Genomic DNA, 23,550 nt, shown 5'->3' with positions numbered 1-23,550 from the left:
AACCACCTTTTTTAGCATAACATAGTTTCATGACCACCTAGCTATGATGGACAGTAAGCATGCGATTTTTTAATGTAACTAAAGCATCATGTGGTAGCGCACTTCATGTGGTCATTTACAAACAACACGTGCTCCATTGAAATGGCCACTAAATTTGCACAGACACAGTTTTACTGATAAAAACATATAAAACTATATTGCAAACAAATGATAATGTGTGGAAATCAGGTTTCAGTGAATACGTATCAATTGTGCATCATCAAGAAAAGTGCCTAGATTTGTTTTTATTCTATTAAAATCTTTGCTTCTATCAAACTTCAGAATTACAAAAAATGTGCTCCATTTTTGCTCTCCAAACTGCTGAATGTGTACAGTTCATTTACAAGTACTTACATTTCTTTCTCTGACTGCAAAGGGAGAAGAGTTTTAAAACGTCAATCTCCATGTTAAAAAACACATAAGCAGCTATTTGTCAGAAGACATACCTGACATTTGACCTCTGCCATTGAAGTGCAGCAAATGTGACAAGATAAATACATAATTTAAAGGCATCTTTATTTATTATTTGGACTTTACAGGAGACTATGAAGTATGGCTAATACCAGAACAAAGATGCAGGAAAACTATGGACAGAAACAGATACTACAAATAGCCCAAAACAGGACAATGGGTTCAGAGAAAAAGGGAAACAGAATCAAAGGACAAGCCTGTAGTAACAGCAGCAGGAACACAGAGCACAAGGGGGCACAATAGGAGTCAGCTGAAAGCAGAAGCACTCTGCACTCACAGGGCTGAAATAGCTGGAGGGTCAAGGGAAGAGCACAGGTGGATGGTGGGAGTCAGGTGCAAGGATTTACCAGGTGCACGGAGGCAGGGAACCACTAATGAAGGGAAGGCTGAACTGAGGCATGTAGTAGGAAGACCAATGAAACCAGGAGACATAAGACAGGGAACAGGAAAACCTGGAACAGAGTGTGGATCAGAGCAAACATGGAGACAAGTCCAGAATGCAGACATGAAGGGTTCAAAATAACTGTAGGATCCAGGAACAGCTCTAGCAAACAAGAAACCACCTCCAAGACGTGATCTAGAAAGGGTATGAAGACAGAGGGAACTACTGGGACCATGATACACCAGGACAATAGAGATGGAAGGTGGGAATAGAATACAAAGTGTATCTGTCAAGGCAAGGTGTAAAAGTGTATATTCTCATATTTAGCGATAAAGGCAGGAGTCCAGAGGGCCTTCGTGAGTACCACCTAGTGGCAGGACAGAAGAATCATGACAGCAGGAGGTTCCATCGTAGGGAAGGCAACTTGGATCCTAAGTCAACTGCATGAACGTCAGCCCTCACTTTGACAAAATTCCTGTTCTTCTCAATGCTGCTCAGTTTTATAGTAGGATTAATCCTTCTGTTGCAAGTTTAGTGAAAGTTGGTTGTGATCTCTTTTATGTTTTATCAGCTGCTGCACCTGGTGCAAAAAGACCTATCTCCAATTTCACTGTGATTTCTTCAGTGATTGCTCTATTGCTGATGACAAAAAGACATTATTGTGGACATACTTCAAGGGCCATTCATCAAGAAGGAAAGGGACATCACTGCTGGTTTATGGTTGCCCATATCACCTGTAGACTTCGAAAGAAGGACAAAAGAGTGGGCCTGGCTCAGTTTCATTCAGGCACGGATGGGTGCAGATGGACCCGCTCTTAACCTGGTTTTCATTTGGGTGCTTCCCAGGGGCGGCTCCTCCATGAGGGCGGAGGAGTTTTGTCCCAGCCAGCAGCGCAGCTGCAAAACCTTTACAAGTAAACAATAATAAACAGTGTTTATTATCATTTCCTTGTAAGGGGTGGCCATGGGGGTGACTAGTGTGAGGGAGAATGCTCAGCACTCCCCCTCAGAACACATGTGTGTTTGGCCGCCCGTCTCTGGCCGGCCAAACACACACGCTGACAGGGCCCTCTCCAGCCCAGCAATGGTGCTGGGCTGGAGAGAGCCCGCACATGCTCCTGCCTGGGAGAGCCCTGGCTGGGCGCCGCCAGCCAATCCTGACGCTGCTCTGAGCAGCGTCAGAATTGGCTGCAGGGCAGGCTGGGAGCCTGTGCCTGCCTGCAGCCAGCAGAGGAGCAGGGCACAGCATGGAGTGGCGTTCAGGTATGTGTATTTTTTAAATTGTATTTTGTTAAGATTTTCGCCCCCTCCCACCCCGGTACCCCCCCAGCACTGCTCCACCCCCTTTAACACCCGCAAGCCGTGACTGGTGCTTCCCACACAGTGGGATGTAAATACACAGTATAAGTGCTTGTGTAGCTCCTCTCTGCGTCCTGCCATTCCCAGCTGACTGAAGACACAGCAGGCTTGTGTCCATCCTGAAATGCTGACCCTTCAACAAACAGTATGACACCCCTTGCTGCACGATTTAAAGAAGCGTTATAAGCACTTGTGCATCTCCTCTCTGCCACTTACCCCTCCCAGCTGGCTGAAAGCCCAGCAGGCGTGTGGGTCCTGAAGTCCTGACCCTCTAAACAACAGTAGAGTGTCATATCAATATGAGGCTTGGTGACTTGTGCAGTTATATTCAGACAAGCATAAGGTTCAACCTCTTCTGTGGTGGACATGAGAGATGCAGGGTTCAAACTGGGAAAGCAGACGAGTATTATGAGAAGCAGACAGTAACAGTATTTCAAAGCCCAACAATCTGGCAGCAGAAAGTTTTGGAATTTGGTAGTGAGAAGAAGGTCATCAACAGTATGGGGCACTGTGTCAATCAGAGTTGTGCTCAGTAAAATGTTTTCACATGCTTCGACAAGATGGGCAACATTGACTACAAATCAGGGACACTGTGGGAGCCCAGCTGTGACAGGATCTATGAACTTGGACAAACACCACAAAAGCAAAACTGGTGCATTCATGACAATACAGAGTAAAGGGTTAAGCATAATCAGGGAGCCCCAAAACTGGCGGAGGTGGAGAAATCAATTCCTGTTTTATTTATATAAATGTATTTTAGACTCTAAAAGGGTTCTGGTGAGTCATTCCTGACATAGTTTTCAAAGGGCCTCTCCAGAGTGGCATATTCCAGGATCCAGTATCTACAATACTCAGTCATACCCAAGAAAGTTCATAACTGGGAGACTGTCCCTGGATGAGGCAACTTACCAATGGCTTTAATGTGCTGTGGTGACAGGTGGTGCTTGCCAGCTGACATTTCATGACTAAGGTATCACACTCAGGGGTGGCAATAGTGCAGTTTCTCCTTCATTGAGGAGATACAGAGAGATAACATGTAGTTGTCTAAAGTTACAGGTGCCAAAAGCAGGTCATCAACATATTGCACCAAATTACACATTGGGAGAAAGACTAAAGTGTCCAAAGAACAAGTTACTTACATTCGGCAATGCCTTTTCTGGTAAAGAATCTATTTAGCTTTAGGTTGCTCACCTTGGAATTATCCTCAGATATCAGATTGGATCCAGAAATTATTTGTGAGTGGTACCCCTGTACTCCGGTAGGTCGCATCATTCCAAGTGGCATAGTGCTTGGTGAATGTGTGCAGCAAAGTCAACGTTGTTTCTGGTAGATGTCCAGGACCGGAACACTTCATGCTAAGCAGTGGTCGCAGCTTTAGCCCTGATGGAATGAGCACACAAACCCTCATGGGGTTGCCTCTTGGCTAGGGCTTAACAGATTTTAATGCAGAGCACGATCCATCAGGAATTGGTTCTTTTCTGCACAGCCTCCCCTTATTGTCTCCGAAATATTCCACAAAGAGTTGGCCGTCAATGCAGAACTCTATTGTGTGGTCAAGGCAGAATGACAAAACGCTGTTTTTGGGTCCAGTTGATGGAGTTGCTCCTTTTCTTAGAGGGATGCGGCGGAGCATAAAAGGTAGGCAGGGTGATGGACTGGCCTATATGAAAGTAAATGACAACTTTTGGCAGAAAGGAAGCTCTGGTGCAAAGAACCAGCTTGTCTGGAAAGATGAGTAGGTATGGAGGCTTAGATGACAAAGCCTGGAGCTCATTGACTCTCGGGGCAGATGTTATCGCCACTAGTAAGGCTGTCTTGATGGTAAGGAGCCTGAGAGAACAGTTATGTAGAGGCTTGCAACCTTCCGAAATGTACGAATGAGATTGAGGTCCCACTGAGGCATGATAAAGGGGGAAGGTGGAAACAGATGTTAGAGAACTTCCAAAAAACCATTTACAACAGGAGATTCGAACAGGGATGGCTGATCTGGCAACCCCAGAAAGGCTGAGATGGCAGAAAGATAGCCCTTTATGGTGCCTGATGCAAAGACGTGCTGGGCAAGAGAAAGAATAAGCAGAAGGACCTGAGTAAGGGGCACAGAAAGAGGGTCAACTTACTTTTCGGCACACCATGCCACAAACTTGCCCTAGCAGCAGGTGCACACTGTCTTGGTGGAGGGACACAGCTTTGCTGTCAAGATAAAATTGCAGACTTTGGGCAGAAGGTCGGAAGCTGTCACTGTCACTGCTCAATCTCCACGCACGAAGGAAGAGCATTGACAGGTTTGGGTCGAGAACTCTCCCCTGCTGCTGCGACAGAAGATCCTCTGGAAGAGGCAGCCTGATCGGACGACCCATGGCCACGCTCAGCAGCTCGGGATACCAAGCTCTCCAAGCCCAGTCCAGAGCCACAAGGTTGTCTTGGGCCTGGTTGTTACTGATCTTCTTGAGGACTGGGCAGGAGTGGTAAAGGCAGAAAGGCATACAGGAGAACTGAGCTCCACTTGAGACAAAACGTGTCTCAGAGCAAGCCTTGGAAACTCTAGCATGCAGAGGTGCTTACATTGTGCGTTCTCTGCAGTGGCAAACAGATCTAACCAAGACTCTCCACATTGCTGAAAGAGACCTTTTACCACTTCGGGGTGGAGACACCATTTGTGATCAGCTAGGTATCTTCTGCTGAGGTCATCTGCCCTGGCACTTAGAGAGCCCGCCAGGTGTTGAACCATCAGAGATATGCCCTGATGTGCCAGTCATGTCCATAAGTGCAGGGGCTCTCGACAAAGGGTCCTCTGATCTCCGCCTCTCCTAGATGGCTGCCTTATCCCAGGATTGACACATCTGTCAACACCGTCAGATCTAGTTGAGGAAGGGAGAGGGGTCTGCCATTAACCCAATCGCGGTTCGTTAACCATCACTGCAGATCTTTTGCAGTTCCCTCTGAGATCTGGACCAGGTTAGAAAGATTCCCCTGATGCTGAGCCCTCTGGAAATTCAAGTCCCACTGCAGAGCCTACATATTCCAGCTGGCTTGTGTCACAAACAGGATGCAGGAGGCCAGGAGGCCCAGCAGCCTCAGAGTCAGTCTGTCTCACCGAAACCCAAGATAGAGGCTAAAACATCGGTATCATAGCCTGAATATCCTGGACTTGCCCTTTGGGAGGATATGCCTAAAACTGCACTGTGTCCAGAACAGCTCGGATGAAAGGGAGTGTCTGAGAGGGAGCGGGTGTGACTTAGGCATGTTGGTAGTGAACCCTAGCAAGTGCAGGAGGTCTGCTTTAGTCTGAGGTGGGAGACAACCCCCTGGGGCGAGCTTGCCTTCAACAACCAGTCATTGACACTGGGGGAGACTGATACGCCTGATCTTTGCAGATGAGCTGCAACCACCACCACCACCTTTGTGAACACCCAGGAGTGCTGGTAAGGCCAAAAGAGAGCACGGGGAACTGCAAGGGCTCATGGCCCACCATGAACCGCAGGTAACATCTGTGGGCAGGCAGGACAGGAATGTGGAAATATGCGTCCTGAAAGTCCAATGCTACCAACCATTCTCCTGGGTCCAGGGCAGACAGGACTAGAGGGAATATTTACCTTAAGGAACTTTTGTGTAATAACCTGGATTCTGCCATCATCCAGTATTTCTTTTCAAAAACTCACTTGTACTAAGATTGAGTCCACCCTGATAGTATCACCTTATCAGGGTGGGAAGAAGTTACCATTGATGAAGCATGCCACAAAAGTATGGGTGAGGCTTACTTATCTATTATATGCTTTATCGTTTTGGTCACTAAGTTGTTGCTGGATTGCTGAGTAATCCTATTCACCATTGCATTTTTGTGGTTTTGCGGCTAAGATGATAAATTAAACCCTGTAAGGTAGATCAGTCCTAAAACGTGAAGGTCAGACGGATATTGGACCTTCATGCATTTGATTGTGGTGAGATATGCAGCTTCACATGAGGTTGAATGGGGGCTGGAATGCTGGGAATGGCCTTACCTAAACTTCTCACTGATCTTATCAGTTTTCATGAAAAGTTTGTAGTTCAGGGAAGAACTATTTTTCATTGTGGCCTTCAAATTGAAGTCACATGTGACATCAATATCCAGTTTCAAAGCTCAATATGATGTTCTGGGTAAAACAAATCATACGTCCCAAAATAGTCTTAATGGAAGGGACATCTATTTTAGTCAATAATAAAAATACAGAGGCAAATGTCCAAGAGAAGAACCTGTCTTTTTACACATCGCCTGGGCCTAAAAAACAATCTGATGTTTTGCAGAACAGTTTCACTAAATTCTATCCTACATAACTATTGATTCAACTTACAGTATTTTTATGAATAGCGAGCCTTGATGATAAGAGAGTGTGCTACTTGGGAGATCTGTGTATATTCTGCAGATTGGTTCAAACCCAGGTATGGAAAGCCAAACTCTTCATCCTTCTGAGGCTTTTAAAATTAGTATATTTAGTTGGCCAATAGTATAACCTATCGGTCAAGCACAAAGAGGCAATTCAGTTTCAAGTTATACATGGTTAAATCAGAACATAACACTCCAAAAATGAAGGCAGGAACTGATTGCTGAAGATGTTACCAAAGCATTGCTGATGAACAGGCGTGTCTGCATTTTACTGTCCTGGACAGGGGGCACATCAAGAAGGCCAGAGTGACAGCAAACTCCATTATGGCGCTGCTGCCAACAAAACATGATCTATTTCAGTTTAAGGGAGCGCTTCAGCAGGCGTTAATCTATTTCTAAAAGTCTAAACATCTTTGCACCATTGTAAGTACTGGGTAAAATTATGACTTCATTATTTGTGCTTAGTGGGGACAAATAGAGCTCAACACACCCCATGCACTACACCTTTTGCTCACATGTTAAAACAGAGTTGGTAGACAATGGGATGGGCTAAAATTACATTGGCCATTGTGTGCACTGTGGCAGCATTTTCCATAATATTTGCTATGCTGCAGTCCTTGTTATTCTTGGAAGGGAGAATCCTGCAATTTCATTCCAAAATCTAGAAACTTTAGTGGTTGGGTTTTGAATCCTGAAAGACAGGTACATCTTTGGAACCATTTTCTCAATATACCGATTGGTTCTTAGGTAGAGAAAACAAGATCTTATGTGAAAGATATGCAACACTTCCTCAATATCCTGAAGGAGATCTCATATGACCCAAACCCTGAAAGAATGGTTTGTCTCAATGTTGAAGCACTGTACACGAGTATTCCTCAAGAAGAGAGCCTGTGCATCATCACGACCATCCTGGAAGAAAATGAATGGACTTGGAGAGACCGGAATGATTGGATCATGCATTTAGCATGAGTAGCCCTCAATGGGAATTTCTTTGCCTTTGAGGATCGCTTATATGTCCAACGGCATGGAACATCTATGGAAAGCACTTTTGCCCTAAGTATAGCTTGTCTGTATATCCACTGGTTCAAAGAAAATAACATCTGGACCACCAACCCGTACCAGACTAAGACCTGCTTGTGGGTAAGATATATTGATTATATCTTCACAATATGGCAAGGAATTGATGAGGACCTATGACAATTTCTGGATTGACTTAACAATAAGAGCCTTGACCTATCCTTTACAATGACCTCTAACACACATATGATATCATTCTTTGATGTAACGGTGGAGGCTACAGAGGGCATGTTATCTACCTCCCTATACACCAAACCTACAGAAAAGAATAGTTTTTGCACTTTAATAGTGCTCATCCTAGAGCACTACGAGAGAATCTGATTTAGGCCAGTTTTTGCGACTGGGAAGAAACTGCTCTAAACTAGAGGATTTCAAGAGTGAATCCGACTACTTGACAAGAAAATAATCAGAGAAAGAATACCCAGAAAGAATAACCCATAAAGCACGTAAACGCACATGGAATACCACATGAGAAGCCCTACTGGAAAATACTATAAGAAAAGAGGCCAAAACTCTGATCTGTGTCACCACCTTTAACAGTTCCAGTAATACACTGAAGAAAATTGTCAACAAAACGGGCACATCCTGACATCGAATCACCTATCCTTTGACAAACCCATGTTCTCTTTCCGCAGGAATCACAGTATAAGAGATCAACTTGTTCACACTAGATCCATGATGCAACCTCCATCCAGAAAGCAGACACTGTGGGACTTACCTCCCATTACTGGTCATTATTCATGTGGCCAATGCATTATATGACCTGTAACAAAGCACTCCAAAGATCGAGACCTAGGGTTACCTAGAAAATGGGAACAATGCTCACATACCAACTGTAACTCTAAAAACGTAATCTGTATGATTGAATGCCTGTGTAAACTGCGATACATAGGCATGATGTCACGAAAAATTAAAATAAGAATAGGGGAACATAGAACCACTATTTGGTGCAAACAAAATCCACAAGAATGACAGCACATTACTTTGAGGAGGGACACATTGAAAATGATATGTTCTGGACTGTCATAGAGAGGTTGCAGTGTACATCATCTAATCCCCGTACTCTTTTTGAAAAGGAACAACGGTGGCTCTATAGATTTGGAACCCACATTAAGGGCCTGAACGATGAGATCCCTTGGAATCAACTGAGCTCTACAATACGACCCTCTAATAATGAACCAGAAATTACAAATGGGTCCCAAGAACATATAGCTTTGAAGAATTGGTTGCCTAAACCACTGACGCATACAGATAGATTCACAACCTTTTTATGTACATTCGTATTTTTCCACTCGATTCATGCGGCGACAGCAGAGTAACTACCATGCAACCAAACAATAACTCTTCGCCCCCACCGAGGCATTGTGTTTGAAGAGGAGTGGATCTTTTTGAGTTAAACGTGCATTCTTTTGACTCAAAGGGACGTTTGTTTTACTCAACTCGATGCAATTTATTTTGAGACAGGCCGTCCTTTCCTGAAGATGTGTGCACATTTTTGATGGAACATAAAAGTCCCCTTTTTTGGTTCCCGGAATCCAGGGTGTGGGCTCACGAAAGATGACAACCCTCATTATAGGTCTATATGACCTGAGAGCTGACCCCTTATGGGCATGCTATAGGCATGGAACTCTACGCTTTGGACCTTCCATGTACAATAAGGTGTAGATCTGTTAGAGACACATTTCCTGACTGCAATGCGGGATGTTTTCCTTCTTTTTATAAAAAAAATAAGTTTCTATTATTAAAAAAAAATGCCTCCAATATGATGTTTGCACGCTCTTCTGCGGGTAAATATGGAATCTTTTGAAGACTCATTTTGAACGGTTCTGTTCCCGGTTATCCAGGCGAAGGCGCATAAAAACATGACAATCTCTGGACATGCTTAGTATAGTCACATGAAAGTCGAACCCCCACGGGCACGCCAAACATTGGTATGGTAACAGCGTTTTGATTAATTTCTGGATGAGAATGTTTGAATAGTCGAAATAAGTGTTGCCTTTTTATGGCCTAGTGTTTCTTCCATTTCCGCCCATAACGTGATGCGGGGACGCCCTCAGGGCCCCGCCCCTCCACAGCCTTCCTGCGATCTTACCACACCTGGCACCCGCTTATAATCATGGCCGGGAGCGAGAGGGGCACAAGTAGGCGAGGCAGCATCATGTTACCCTTGTTAACACTTCTGACGGGCAGTGTGTGACCACAGGGCCACCTCCGCCCCCTGAGAAGCAGTATTAATAACCCACTTTGGGTAAGTGTGACTGCTATCTGATTAGCGCACAGTATACTTTTCTGTATATTCCTGACACGTTATTTGTGCTGTGGTGTGTAAAATATGGCTTGCCTGCCCTAAATTTCATTGCTGTTCGTCTCAGTTGGTTTAGTTACACACAACACCCACACCTGTTAGCATGTGGAAGAAAACACAGACTTTTTGTGGTTTCATAACTAGTGCAAAGCATGTACTATTGGTGCACGTGTGTGGGAAAATTCTTCACGTCATTGCACTCAGAGCGGGCACTTGTTTGCGCACACCATGGAAGCTCGATCAAAAGCATGAAATACATGCTGCGTGTCATGAGGTTGCATGTAAATGATGTGCTCACGACTGATTGCGGCCCAGCTTTGCCTGGGCCACTCTTTCTATTCTTCCTCATTTGCGCATATGAAATTGCCAGCTTCTAGAAGAGTCCATTCAGCTGGATATCTATTTGTCTATATGTTTTTTTTTTTTTTTTTACGAGGGTCTTTTTATCCTGCCAGCAAGTTCTGTCAGGCGAGTTCTTACATTCTGTCATGCAAGATGTTAGCACTGCATGCTTTCTGCACCTGATCAACGTGTCTGTGTGACGAACCCAAGGCAAGGGCATACTTCATACACCCTGATGAAAGCCAGCCTCGTGAAGGCCAGCATTAGGGCTGAAACATGTTGATAAAATAAGCGAGGGTCTTAAGACCATTAGTACCCACAATCACCCCTCCTCTGTTGGATTTTTAATCGTACCATCGAGGGACGCTAATAAAGGGATACCCTGGACCCTCAATAGGTATTTTTATCTTTATACCCCCGTAGGTTCTTTAAATGGCACCCTGAAATTTGACTGAGGCCATCTTGACTTTTAGGGGCCGAGGTGGATCCGATGATAAGGCATGCCATTATTCGAGTGAGTGAGGGTCACGTATAAAGAAATACATACTTTTTCTTTCTTTCTCTATATATGCTAAGTGAGAAATTCTGTAAAGGGATCTTTTCCTGTTTTTATACTAAAGTGGCTCGAAATATTTACTTGGTTTTGGTAGTTTGTGTGGAAGAGTATATTCCTTAGACCCCCGATTATTGGAAATTGTCTTCCTTGCCCCTCCCCTGACAAGACCTCCCCAGGTCTTGTTTCACTGTGGTTACTGACATCTTTGAAACAACCGTGATATGCATTGATATTCGCCTTCATGCAAAGCAAATAGATCAGAGGCCTGTACTAATACTTCAAATGACTGTCTCAGATGCATATAAAAACATGAGATCAGAGATCCTGGGCCTCTGGTCTCGGGGTCCAATCGATGGCCCATGATTTACCAACGAGTCAAACCTGCCAACCAATTCCGCAAAAATTGTTCCTGACCAACATGAATGTTTCCGAAGGACGAGGACACACCTTAAGGAAATATTAGTGTAACTGCAGAGTAGCCAGCAGTTTAATTGGGGATTTTTTGGCTCACTGAGGTTTTCAAATGTTCCATCATTTTAATATTTCCAGCTCTTTACAGTGTTAAAAGTTTACAAAAACACCCAGTCTGGTAATGAGAAAAACAAATGTTTTCGACCAGCCCATGTACAGCCTGTACTCATGCATCAGTACATGGAGGGCAAATTATTTCTAAAAAGTTATTGTTGGTGCTGTGTTCCCTTTTTCGTATTGTCCTTTTTTAATTTGTTTTTCTTCATGCTGTTGATACAGTGTTGATCAAATGAATGGCACTAACAGAAACACGGGACCACATATTTATGGGATTTTTGTTGTTGTCAGAAGGAGTCAAGATTTATTTATAAAATAGTACTTTGTTCCATAGTTACCTTTGGTCGAATATTTATTGGGCCGAATACAAACTGCCTTATTCGGAATACTCGTAACAAGTGGTATACAAACCGACTTATTTGGAATACTTATAACACGTGTTGTACTGCTATCAGAGAATCAGTAGCATCCAGATTTCACATTACACTTTCATTATTAATCCAGCAGTCAGGACGAACACATTTGTGTAGATGGAATGGTGTCCCCTAGTGAAATACTATGCACTCACAAGACTCCCAGCAACAAGGGGTGAAATATGCTTCTCATGCAAAGACATAGGGCCATATGTATGAACACATTTTCCCATAGACATAGAATGGGTAAAAACCTTTGATACATCTGGCCCACAGTCAATAAAGTAATCTTCGCCATCATAAAACGTAATTCAAACATTTGGCAGTGTGAATCGAGCCCGGATCCAGGAGGCAAACTGTGTGAAGTGGAAGGCAAGAATTCTCCAGTACTACAAAGTCCTTGAAATAATTAGTGGAAAAAACACCCACAAATACATGGTTGTGTCTCACTGGTTAGGTCACCCTCCCACATAGCACCAAATATGTGCATTGGCACTCAAACGGGAAAGCACAAGGTTAACAACCACTGTTGGCCAACAGAGCATACACCACAGTAATGCGCACTGCTATAATGGTATTGAAAGCTGCAAACCTGGCTGAAAGGCTGCAAAGCACTGTACAGGGTCAAAGCCAAAGAGAATATCAACATGTGATAGAAGTCGATGTTTTGTGGACTGTTAGTTCACCATTGTGTAGTTTATTTTAAAGAGTATTCATCTGTTTGCTAAGCTGGAGCTGGGTTCAGGTTGTTCAGATGGATATGGGGTTATCGCTCCAGATCCATGGTGCATAGATGAGAAAGACCTTTTGTTTATCTTCTTTTTAGCACTTCTTCCGTTTGAAGGTGTTCGTTGCTGCAATTGTGTAGAGAGCCACTGTTAATGGCCTCGCAGCCATGGTCTGGTAAAATATTTGGGTACACAGGGCACCTAAAACCCAAGGCTCCACTGCACCTGCTGTACTATTATTAGCTACACCCCTGCCAGAGGCCTCATCCTCTGGGCCTCACAGCCATGGTGCTGTGATGCAACTGCCCCCCCCCCCCCCACACACACCACACTCACCCCTTTCAGGCATCGCAGTGGAGACCTATGGATCAGAGACCCAGGAATGGGAGCCTGTGGCCTATCACTAGTACACGCAAGGTACATTTTTCCTTCCCACTACCTTCTTGTCACTGGCTGGGCATTACAATACAGACATATTTGGTTGCATTTGAGCCATAACCCACACAAGGATGCAGTACCACTGCACTTGCCACACTTCTGACAGCTATACCCTTCAAAAGGGGCTTCTTCCCATGAACATAGCAACCATGGACTTGTGCTGCATGGTCCAGGGCTGCAGGCTTCCTCCCTTGGGCCTCTTGACACTGGACCATAGGGAGATGTGCCTTTCCTGGGATTCACAGGTCTGGGCACTGTATGGGATAAGGACCAGTGGCACTGCAATATGACCATGGACCCTGATGCAAGAAAATGATGCTGGAAAGTAAAACACAGCCATAATTTGGATGCATTGGATCCCTAAAATACACCGACCTTGGTGCCACTGCACCTGTTGCACTGCTGATAGCTACACTCCTGAGAAAGACTCCCTATGTGCCTCACAGCCGTGGTCCAGCACTGCCAAGCATCTCCTCAGCGTGTCCAATCATGGCTCTAAGGCCCAGGGGTAGGAGGCCTCTTTCAGGCCTCGCAGCTCTGGAACAAGGTTGTGAGGCCCAAGAAAGAGAAGTAGCACACCAATGGTGCCATGAGCCCTAGTGCAAAGTAAAAAAAGTCCCCTGACTCTTCTACTAAAGCCATCATTTAGGAACATTGGGCTCTTAGTATTCTGGGTCCCAATGCCACTGCACCTGCTGGACTGCTGATGGATGTTCTCCTGAACTGGATAGAGCCATGGTACAGCAAGCACTTGTGAGAAAATTTCATTTGGCCTGGGGACGAGGTCCAGGTGATTCCCCCCCCATCCCAGGCCTCTCAGTTGTGGTGAAGTGCTGAGAGGATTATTGGAGGCAGCCCACTACCCTTGGGCCTCGCAGCACCGAAACATGGTTATGAGTCCCAGGGGAGAGGGGCCCTCCAAGGCCTTGTAATGCTACACCATGGCTACGAGGTATAGGGGCAGGGTCTTCCACTCCCCTAAGCCTCAAAACCATGGTTTAGTGCTACAGAGCCCAGGAGAGGAGACCCAGACTAGGGGAACTCTCTTCCATGTGCCACACAACAATGGTGTAGCGCTGCAAGCCACCCTCCCCTGGACCACCCCACAATGATCCAAATCATCAAAGCCCAGGGAAGGTTGGTCTCATCCTTTGGGCCTTGCAGCTATGATCTAGTGCTGCTACGCCCATGTGATGTTGCTGCACTGCCATGGTGCTCAGCCATCGCTGGGAGGGCCAAGTAGGGTGTCCAATTTTCCATTATTACTTCACAGGACAAATTGTGCCTTTGAATACACACTGCACATGTGGAGACACATTGTATGTGCAAAGGCATCAGAAGATATTTGTTGGGGAGCAGGGAAACTATGAGTCACATAGCAGCCTTTTGGAATTTCATTCTAAACCCCCCCCCCTCTTCTAAAGCAGACCATGTTAAAAAGATAACTCAGCTGGTGATTGAATTTGAGTGTGACTGCTCTTAGTAATATCTTGAGTTCTAATCCCTTTACCACCTCCTGGAGTGAGCCTTGACTGTTTGCTAATGCAAATTTTGAGTGGCAAGTTGAGAAAATGCATGCTGGTATCCAAATAGAATGAAATAATTTTAAGCTCTGAAACACCGGTGGTAAATATTAGTATCTACCATGCATACTGTCTAGTAAGAACACACTGCCACAGGAGATGGTCCACTTGGTATGTTGTAGTTATAGAACTAGGATATTTGACATCTAATCTCAGCTTTATAATGTAAATAAACAGAGGGGCCAGTTCACAAAGGGCCTCTGCACTGGTGGTGGAGGCCCCGCAGCCTTGGCCCCACACTCATGGCAGGACCTCTGTAGTGGGTAACTGCAGTAAGAAAGTCCTGCCTTAAGTGCAGGTCCCTCGCCATGTCTGCGGGGCATGCACCACGAATGCCATGAGTGCGGGGGCCCTTTGTGAATGAAGTCCACAGTATTCTAAAGGTGGAAAGGGCCCATAACAAAGTGACAATTCCCTGGGGGTAGCAGCTCCTTCGCCTAGCTATCAGAAACACTGATACCCCAGCTGTGTTCTAGTGGACTAGTTGGAAATATAGAACCAGGAAATACAGCTTTTATTCCCTGGCTCCCATTTGGCCACATTGTGTGCTATTGGGCAATCTCTTTTCTGAACTTATTGCTCTGCTGCTCCCTTTTTTTGGGAAGATTGGGAGTATTTTGATTCAATGTAAAAAATGCTAGTCAAAGTGATGTAAAAACATAGACTGAATATTACCTGGGAGGAGAGAGGGGCCCTGTCACGTGGTCTAGTCACCTAAGTGCAGTACAGTGGTAAATATATAGCCTTTGCACTAAATAGTAGTGCACTGCATAATTGGGTCTACCAACCTAACCAACTGTTGGACCCTGGGCAAATAATACCCTGCGCCTTGTCCACTGATCTGACAATATGAAATCACTTTGAAACAGTCTTAAACTAAGAAATAGACACCATGTGATTTCTCCCTAGGCACATAGTGAGCATGGGTAGAGTAGGGGAACAGATATGGCACTGCAGTCAGATCTGCTGACTTTGAAACTCTGGATCCAGGTTTGAGTCTTGGCGTTGGCTAAACATCCTGTGGTTCTCGCCAAATCACTTGGGGGGTGATTTATATACTGACGGTACCTACACTCTATTGCAACGGCGATTGAGTATACATACTGCCATCATGAAGGTCCGCTGCCTGATTTTAAATGTAGACTGACCTTTGGTTTGGTCACAGCGGAGACTACTCTATCTTCGCCGTAGCCAAACATCTGGGAGTAAGGACCATCAAAGAAATGGCTACATGTCTGCCTGTTCAATTTAGATGAGTAGACATGTAGTCATTTTTAGATTTCGCCTCCACATGCACTGCTTGCAAAATCTATTGTTCATAAAAAAAAAAACTTAAAAGGGGTTTAGACCAAGCCCATTACTTACCTGAACTTATCGTTGGCTTACTCCGTCGCTCTGATTTATGTGCTTCTGATTTGCCCGCAAGTCACTTCCTGTTATCTTCTTCGCAGAACTTGCCATCAAGATGCCTCTGGACCAAGTACTCCTTCTGGTCACTTCCCATTGGACACTGGCTAATGTCCTTCCTTTGGCTACGACGCTGAAGGTACTTCTTTTTTCTTTGTGTGTGCCATCTTCGTCCTTCACTGACGTCTTCTTTATTCGTTGCCGTCTTCCTTTTTTTTTCTTGCTGATGCTGTCTTCTTACTTTGCTGATGTCTTCTTTCTTGCTACCATGTTCTGTCTTCTTTCTTTGTTGCCATCTTCATTTTTTCTTTCTGATGCTGTCTTCTTACTTCGCTGACGTCTTCATTGCTGTCTTCTTTTTTTCTTTCCGATGCTGTCTTCTTATTTCGCCACCATCTTCTTTTTTCTTTCTGCATGCCATCTTCTTTCTTTATTGCCCTCTTCTTTTTTTTCTTTCTGCTGCTGTCTTCTTACTTTGCTGTTGTCTTCTCTTTTCTTTAATCGTTGTCATATTTTTTCTTCTTTGTCTTCTTTTTTTTTCTTTGTCGTTTTTCTTTTTTCTTTCTGAATGCTGTCTTCTTTCTTTGCTGCCATCTTCTGTCTTCTTTTGTTGTTGCCTTGTTCTGTTTTCTTTCTGGTGCTCTCTTCTCACTTTGCTGACCTCTTCTTTCTTTGTTGCCATCTTCTTTTTTTCTTTCATTGTTGCTGTCTTCTTTTTTTTTTTCTGCATGCCATCTTCTTTGCCTTCTTTCTTCCCTGCCGTCTTCTTTCTTTTCAACGCACGCATGCCGTCTTTAGTCTTCCTTCTTCAGTCTTTTCTTTTTTACCGCATGCCGCCTTCTGTCTTCTTTCTTCCCTGTCTTCTTTCTCGCATGTCGTCTTCTGTCTTCTTTCCAGCATGCTGTCTTCTTTCATCACAGTCTACTGCATGCCGTCTTCTGTCTTCGCTGTCTTCTTTCTTCTTCATCGCATGCCTTCCTGCCAATAGGTTTTGCCTTTGTTTATTCTTTCTGTCTAACTGGATTACAAATATAGGAAAAATGTTATACTGTTTCTTTTACATTTGATAATCCATTAACGATTTATTAAATAAAAAATAAACATTATTATAACATTTTTCTAATATCTTAGAATCCAGTTAGATAGAAAGAAAAAACATAGGCCAAAACTATTGGCTTTGCCAATGCTTATTTACTGTTTCTTACTGCCAGGTATAACCTAGAAGAAAGGAACAGTAAAAACATTATAATGATCCCCCACCACCACCACCACCACCACCATGGAAGAAGACTTCCATGGTTGAGGAAAACATTATATCTATTTTCATTTTTACATAAATAAAATCCTATCTCTGGATTTTATTTTTTGTGCAGGACTGGTGCAGCACAGAGTAATAGGCATTACATTGCCAGGAACTACCATGAACGTGGTTCCTACCAATGCTGTTATAACTGACTGCCTGTCTGTTTGGTGGTCATTTATAAATTAAGTGAGCGGTTCCTCTGTCACGTGGACAGAGTTACTTACTCCTCCACCCCTCCACCCCCCCCAGCAGACGCCCCCATGGCAGAACGGCAAGCTGTCTGCCTATATATAAATCACCCCATACCTACAAAAGGAATGTGTCCTTGTGTAATGTAACTAGTGCTTATGTTAGGCACTCCAATACCTCCTTGTCGAGTTTGCACTATAGAAAACTGCAACAACAAAAATAAATAATAAAAATGGGCTTCATTAACTCATTCAGTTTAATGAGACCGTTCAAGACGGTTTGCATTTCAATTGTTGAAGATGCTCCTGAACCTGCATGGTGCAGGACCCCTCCTGTGCGGCACCGCCTCCCTGCCTAACACTGACGAGCATCTCTTTCACAGCTTAGATAGGACTGAAAGAGTGAGAGTTGCTTGTCCTTTTAACAGTTAAAAGTGCTGGGGGCACAAAGATGCAGGACAACAGGTGTCATGTAGTTAGTGCCTCGCAGGAGAACAGGATCCTTAATTGAAAGCCAAACCTGCCAAATGCGTAGGGACCTCGCAGCTATGGTGTGAAGCTATGAAGCCCAGGAGAGAATGGTGCCCCCGCCCCCGTGACTCCCCTGGGCCTCACAGTGCTGCACCGTAGGGGAACACTGGTATGAAGCCCCATGGCGGTGGGCTGAGTGCAGGGCACTGGGCAACTACCCATGCTGCCCATGCTTATCATCGGCCCTGACTCCCCACCCTTACCCCGGAAAGCCGAATATAGAATCATGATAAAATGCATAACATCAATGGCAGACACTATCAACTGAGAAGGCACACACCGCACCACCCCCTCCAAATCTAACTGCACTGCAGTGTCTGTCTACCTTGGGCAACACATTACACACTTGCAACTATGCACAATTAACACGTGCTGGGCACAATGAATGCCACCTAGAAGACGTGCTATTGATTCCTATGAATTTCAATGAGAATTAGCACACACCAGCAGCAGAAAATGAACATGAGCAGCACAAGTAACGATACAGTCAGCCTATTGTATTTGTAATGTATTGTAATAGTATTTATATAGCGCTTACTACCCCTGACAAGGCGTCGAAGAGCTTTTCAGCGAGTAGCACGCTACTCCAGAACCCAAAAGGAATTAGTGGTGGATTAGTACAGGGAAATATGAGGACAGTTTTAGTATTATTATTAATTAATTTGAGCCGCGGACATGTGAGTTTGTTAGTTAGATAGACTGGAGTAATGGAGGGGTGGGGTAGGGAAGAATCCAGAAGTGCTATTGCTGCCTATACGTCTCTGGACCCAAAAACATCAAAATGTGACCAACAAACAGCAGTGCCTAATAAGGAGCCACACCACAGTACATAAAGACGCCACGCATTGCTGTAGCAAACACAAGACACCATTGATAATTGCTTCACTACTGTCGTGCCCTCCCGGGAGCAGGCAAATGAACAAACCACACACGGGGCTCTGTAAGAGACGTCTTTATTCCTCAGAATACAATCACACAGTGCACTACGACTACGTCATAAACGTAGAACCGCAGCGGTCCTAGTGTACAAAGGTTCACAACACCACAACTACCATATTTATAAACCCACAACTGTCTGCCTCCACAAAAAGACATCTGAAAGACCTGGTTAAAAGGTCTCAAGATGTCTTTTTCCACCAGTTGTGAGAAACTTGCTAGGCCCTGACTAACTGTAGTCTGGATTTAGGTGCAAGGATACTGTGTGAGCATAAATAGTTCTGGATAGTATCCCCACACTTAAATGCGACTATTCCGAAGTTTTGGCTCCAGAGCAGTGATTGACTTGTGGACTCAGATTTATAGGTCCAGATCCTCATGTAGAGTTTTTATTATTCAAGGGATAAACCCTCTTCCATTTACTAGCTGCTATAAACAAGTGGTAAATGGAAGAGAGGGGGCTCTGCGGTGCAGATGGGTTGGGGCATCAGGGGCATGGGAGGCTGTGGCTTGGCAGGTGGGGAGTCTTCCATACTCCCCTGTGCCAAAGCAGGGTCCTCAGGCAGGAGTCGTCGGATGGGGTCCTGATGGATTTGCAGATCGAGCTGCACAGTATTTTACAGCTGGACAGTGAAATCAGACGTGGACAGTCCACTGCATGAGCATCTGGCATCATCGGATCGGGAGAAGTGGTATCCCACCGTCGAATACTGCTCCATCTGGCATAACTAATGTGGTTATATGTGGGTCATAGGGACAGCACCCCCAGACCTCGAGAGAAATGGCCCAAATTAAAGAACTGCTGGCACCTGCAGTCAAGGGGGCGATAATTGGAGCAGTCAATAGGGCTTACGTAGATTAACAGGGTGTTCACAGTCACAAGGAACAAATGATGTATGTATTACCACTGCTATTGCGGGGGGACCTGCTCTTTGGGCCAGAGGGTGCTGGAGAAACATTTACAGCAGCACTGGTGTAGGTTGCACTGGAACCCCTAGAAAACGCCTCAGCGCAACCATGCAGGAACATTATAGCAGGGAACAAAGCAGGCTCTGTGAGTGTGGCACATTTCAGATGTACTACAGGAGAAGGGGCATTGGATAGATCCCCGTGCTTTGTAGATCCAGAGTAAGGCCGGCATGGAGGGTGCATAGCAACTACAAACTGTGCAAGAGTATCACTTTCCAGTCCATTATGTGCTTGTGATGAATGATGTCAGCTTGTAGCTGGAGAGGAATGTTGTAGAGATTGACACTTTTGCCATTGGTGGCAGGCACTTCTTGGACACATGGCTAGAAGAGAGAGAGAGGCTGGCATAGCTAGTCTGCATGAGCCAGAGGTCTTACCCGCAGCCACTGCCTCTCCAGACTGATATACAGACAAGGAATCACATCCTTCAGGCTAGGCCAGCCCACCTGAGCGGCTTCTGCTTTCCACAGTTATATCACCCAACAGCCCCTCCGCAGTGACATGGCTATCTATGGTGCAGCAAGTGAAGTTGCACAGGGACCATGAGTGCAAGGGACACAGGTCACTCCAATTAAGGGCTGCTTTTTTACTACAAAAGCAGGGGGTTGGGCCCAATTTCCTAATTTTCATTAGGATCTGTGGTGTCCTTGCTACACCACTGCCTCTCCAGAGTCCCTGTGAAGTGCACAAGGTTGTTACCAGCACTTATTGGGCCCAACAAACTTGGTAGACTTTATCACCCGTGTAAGGCTGAGAGGTCAAACCAACCGGCTGTGATTTTAACAAGTGTCCTTCAGATTGTACAGAAAGAGCATTAACCCACTTATCCATTTTAGCAGCTATAGTTGAGTAATTTTAATTGACTTAAAAACCTTGTACAATAAAAACAATTTCTAAAAGTTATCAAGATTGAAATGGTATGATTCCTGTGATATACCTCTTTAAGTGCTACATTATTTAACAATAATATTGAATTTAGCTTAGTTTATTTGAAATAATGTTTTACTATGGCTGCATGATTCTTCAAATTGAAGTGAGGAATTTGCAAAAGTTTGAACCTTTTTGTTTGTTTGTGCGTTCATAGTGGAGTCCAAATACTTCTGATTTTTCATACTGTGTGTATATTGTAGATATTCAGTGTTTTTAAACCCGGATGGTTTCTCACAGTTGGATAGAAAGTGTTGTCTTTTTAATTAACAATTTACATCCTAGCTCATGCCTTTTGCAGAGGTCTAGGATTGTTGTTAATTTATAGATTATTAACAAACTGTTTGTTTGTTGAATAATCATGGACTTTGATTTACCCAATCCCTTAAAATTAGATTATGATCAAAAGTTATTAATATAATTTCGTATGATAGGTTACAACCAAAAATGTAGTTAATAAGACTGCTATTAATAGCTGCTATTAAAGATGGGAGACCAAGTTCAAGGCACAATCTGCAATCGGGTGTCGAAGCTCTAAAGTTTAGTTTGTCAAGATTGTGAACTGTCTGTTCTTCTGTGGCCAACGATCCATATGCAATTAGTGGTACTAACTTAGTTATGGAAGCATTTATTTGTTGGAAAGATTGCCCCACCTCCTTATCTACCTGTGAAATGTGGCCTTTCCAATTAATCCTTTTGTCTAAATCCACTTCAAGATAGCTGTAATGCATCTTGTGGTATACTAGTGAAAGGAGCCCTCAGATCAATAACATCACCATCTCTGAGTTGGGGTTGAAAGGAATGCCCTTCAGGGTGTTCAGTAAATGCCTAGTGTCTTTTGTATTGGAGGGCATATGGGTTACTAGGGGTCTCAGGAGCCATTCAACAAAGATGGATTAAAGTTGCAGTATCAAACGTATTCCTGATACAATTGGCCACAAAGGTGGATGGTCTCATTGCTTATGTATCTTTGGTAATGTATGAAAGTATGGTACTTTCCGGTTATCTACTACCAGGAATTCACATTTATTTTGTAACAATGTGTTTCCTCCACTAGATTTCTTATTTCTAATTTGATTTGTTTAGTGGGATCAATATTGAGTACTTAGTAATTGCATCTGCCTGAGAGGAGTTTGGTGTAAGAACAAGACAGTGGTTTCCTTTGGGAGAGGTTTTAAGCCTAAACTTCCTATGCCAATTATTATGATCCAGAAACATTAGGATGGAATCATACAGTTAGTTTAATTCAATATATTATATCACATTACAGATGCTCCAAAATGACAAGGTGAAAGTGAATGTGCCATCTGTGAAAGGTTGTGCTTTGGTGCTGTACAAAAATATATACAACATATATGTACACTTGTCACTAGGTGCTGATGAAGTTAAAGATTCTCAGCACGATTCAAAATAAAAGTACAGGGTGTACACCATAGTAAATCATATCAGTCCACTAGTTCATTTCTTGACGTTTCGACCCAATAGAGAATGATTTACCACGGTCATCATCAGCACAACAAAATAATGGTAGCAACTAGTATAACGATGGATAACGGTAACCAGATGCCGCTACAAGGCTGGAATAATCACCTTCAAAAGATAGATGCACAGGACTTCCACTATTGTGACTCGTGCAGTAGGTAGTACAATCTGAAGGTGTTTATTCCAGCCTCAGGGCAGTATCTGACTACCATTATCCATCAACCAGTAGTTTTGTTGATCAACTCACCATGCCTGTGGTGCCACCACCCTCTTTATTAGCCCCCCACACGGAAGTACGCCAAACTTTACTAACGTCTGAATGCCCGTGGGGCATGCTAAAAGTATACCTAAACAAACAACCATGAATACCCCCCTTGGTGGCATGAATCAAATAGATGGGCCCTCGCAGCCCACAATACTACACCCCTCCTTAATTTAGGAGTACCGTTCACTTAAACATTTTCCAAAACTTAACCAACATTACACACTTAATATCGGTTCAGACCACAGAGGCAAGACTAGAGGGTAGTCACTAGCCCAATACACAGCCTCTAAATTACTTTGATGGGGCCGGATGGGCCCGGTGGTGGTAATGCTCTGCACCTCCTCGTTGGGTTAAACGGGGATGTAGTGCGGTTTGAGGATGTGACCACGACTGGGGGCTAGGTGCTTGGTGATGAGGGCAGAACAACCTCAGAAAAGGAAGGGCTCGGGCTGCTGGCTCTACCCTGATACACGGTGGTCATGTCAAAAGGTTAGCCAACCTCCTCTTCCTGGCTTCCCTCCCGAGGATCCGATCAGGCAGGACACAGCCCAGAGTCCTTGCGCGATCCTGAAATGGAAATGTTCTGAATGACAGTTTCAGTCCCTCTGCTGGCAGTGACATTTGTCCCCTTCAAAGTTGTGACTATTCGAAAGAGATGGTTCGAAAGGCAAATGGAGTTTCCCACCCGGGTGTTGATCCTGCACCAGCATGAGATGGCTGCCTTGCCCATCTTCTCCTGGAGGCATATTCATTGTTGCTGGCTTGCCAAGCATCAAATTGATAGTGGGGGTTTTGGTGCTTGGCCCACACGGGGTGATAAGGAATTGTCATTAATCGTTAATCCTAGGCATAGCTTGCTGGGAGCTATCCTGGTGGAAGATTGTGGGGTCACCCGGTACTCCAGCAGAAATTAGTAGATGGCACTCTCCATATTTCTGCCTTCTGCTGTCGTTATCCTGAT

The 23,550-nt window shown here is 44.4% G+C and overlaps 1 long non-coding RNA gene across 1 annotated transcript in view; it reads left to right on the top strand.

The window, feature by feature from the left end:
• Positions 1 to 9,780: 9,780 nt before the first annotated feature.
• The window catches only part of LOC138283499 (uncharacterized), a 32,136-nt gene continuing 18,366 nt past the window's right edge, over positions 9,781 to 23,550 (top strand). The window contains exons 1-2 of the long non-coding RNA XR_011201276.1: positions 9,781 to 9,936; positions 16,033 to 16,127. This is a non-coding gene — a long non-coding RNA (uncharacterized lncRNA). The remainder of the gene's footprint in view (positions 9,937 to 16,032; positions 16,128 to 23,550) is intronic.

The sequence above is a fragment of the Pleurodeles waltl genome, chromosome 3_1 (assembly GCF_031143425.1).
Source record: "Pleurodeles waltl isolate 20211129_DDA chromosome 3_1, aPleWal1.hap1.20221129, whole genome shotgun sequence".
NCBI lineage: Eukaryota > Metazoa > Chordata > Amphibia > Caudata > Salamandridae > Pleurodeles > Pleurodeles waltl.
The sequence above is the reverse complement of the archived record's forward strand: the minus strand, read 5'-3'. Positions and strand labels throughout refer to the sequence as shown.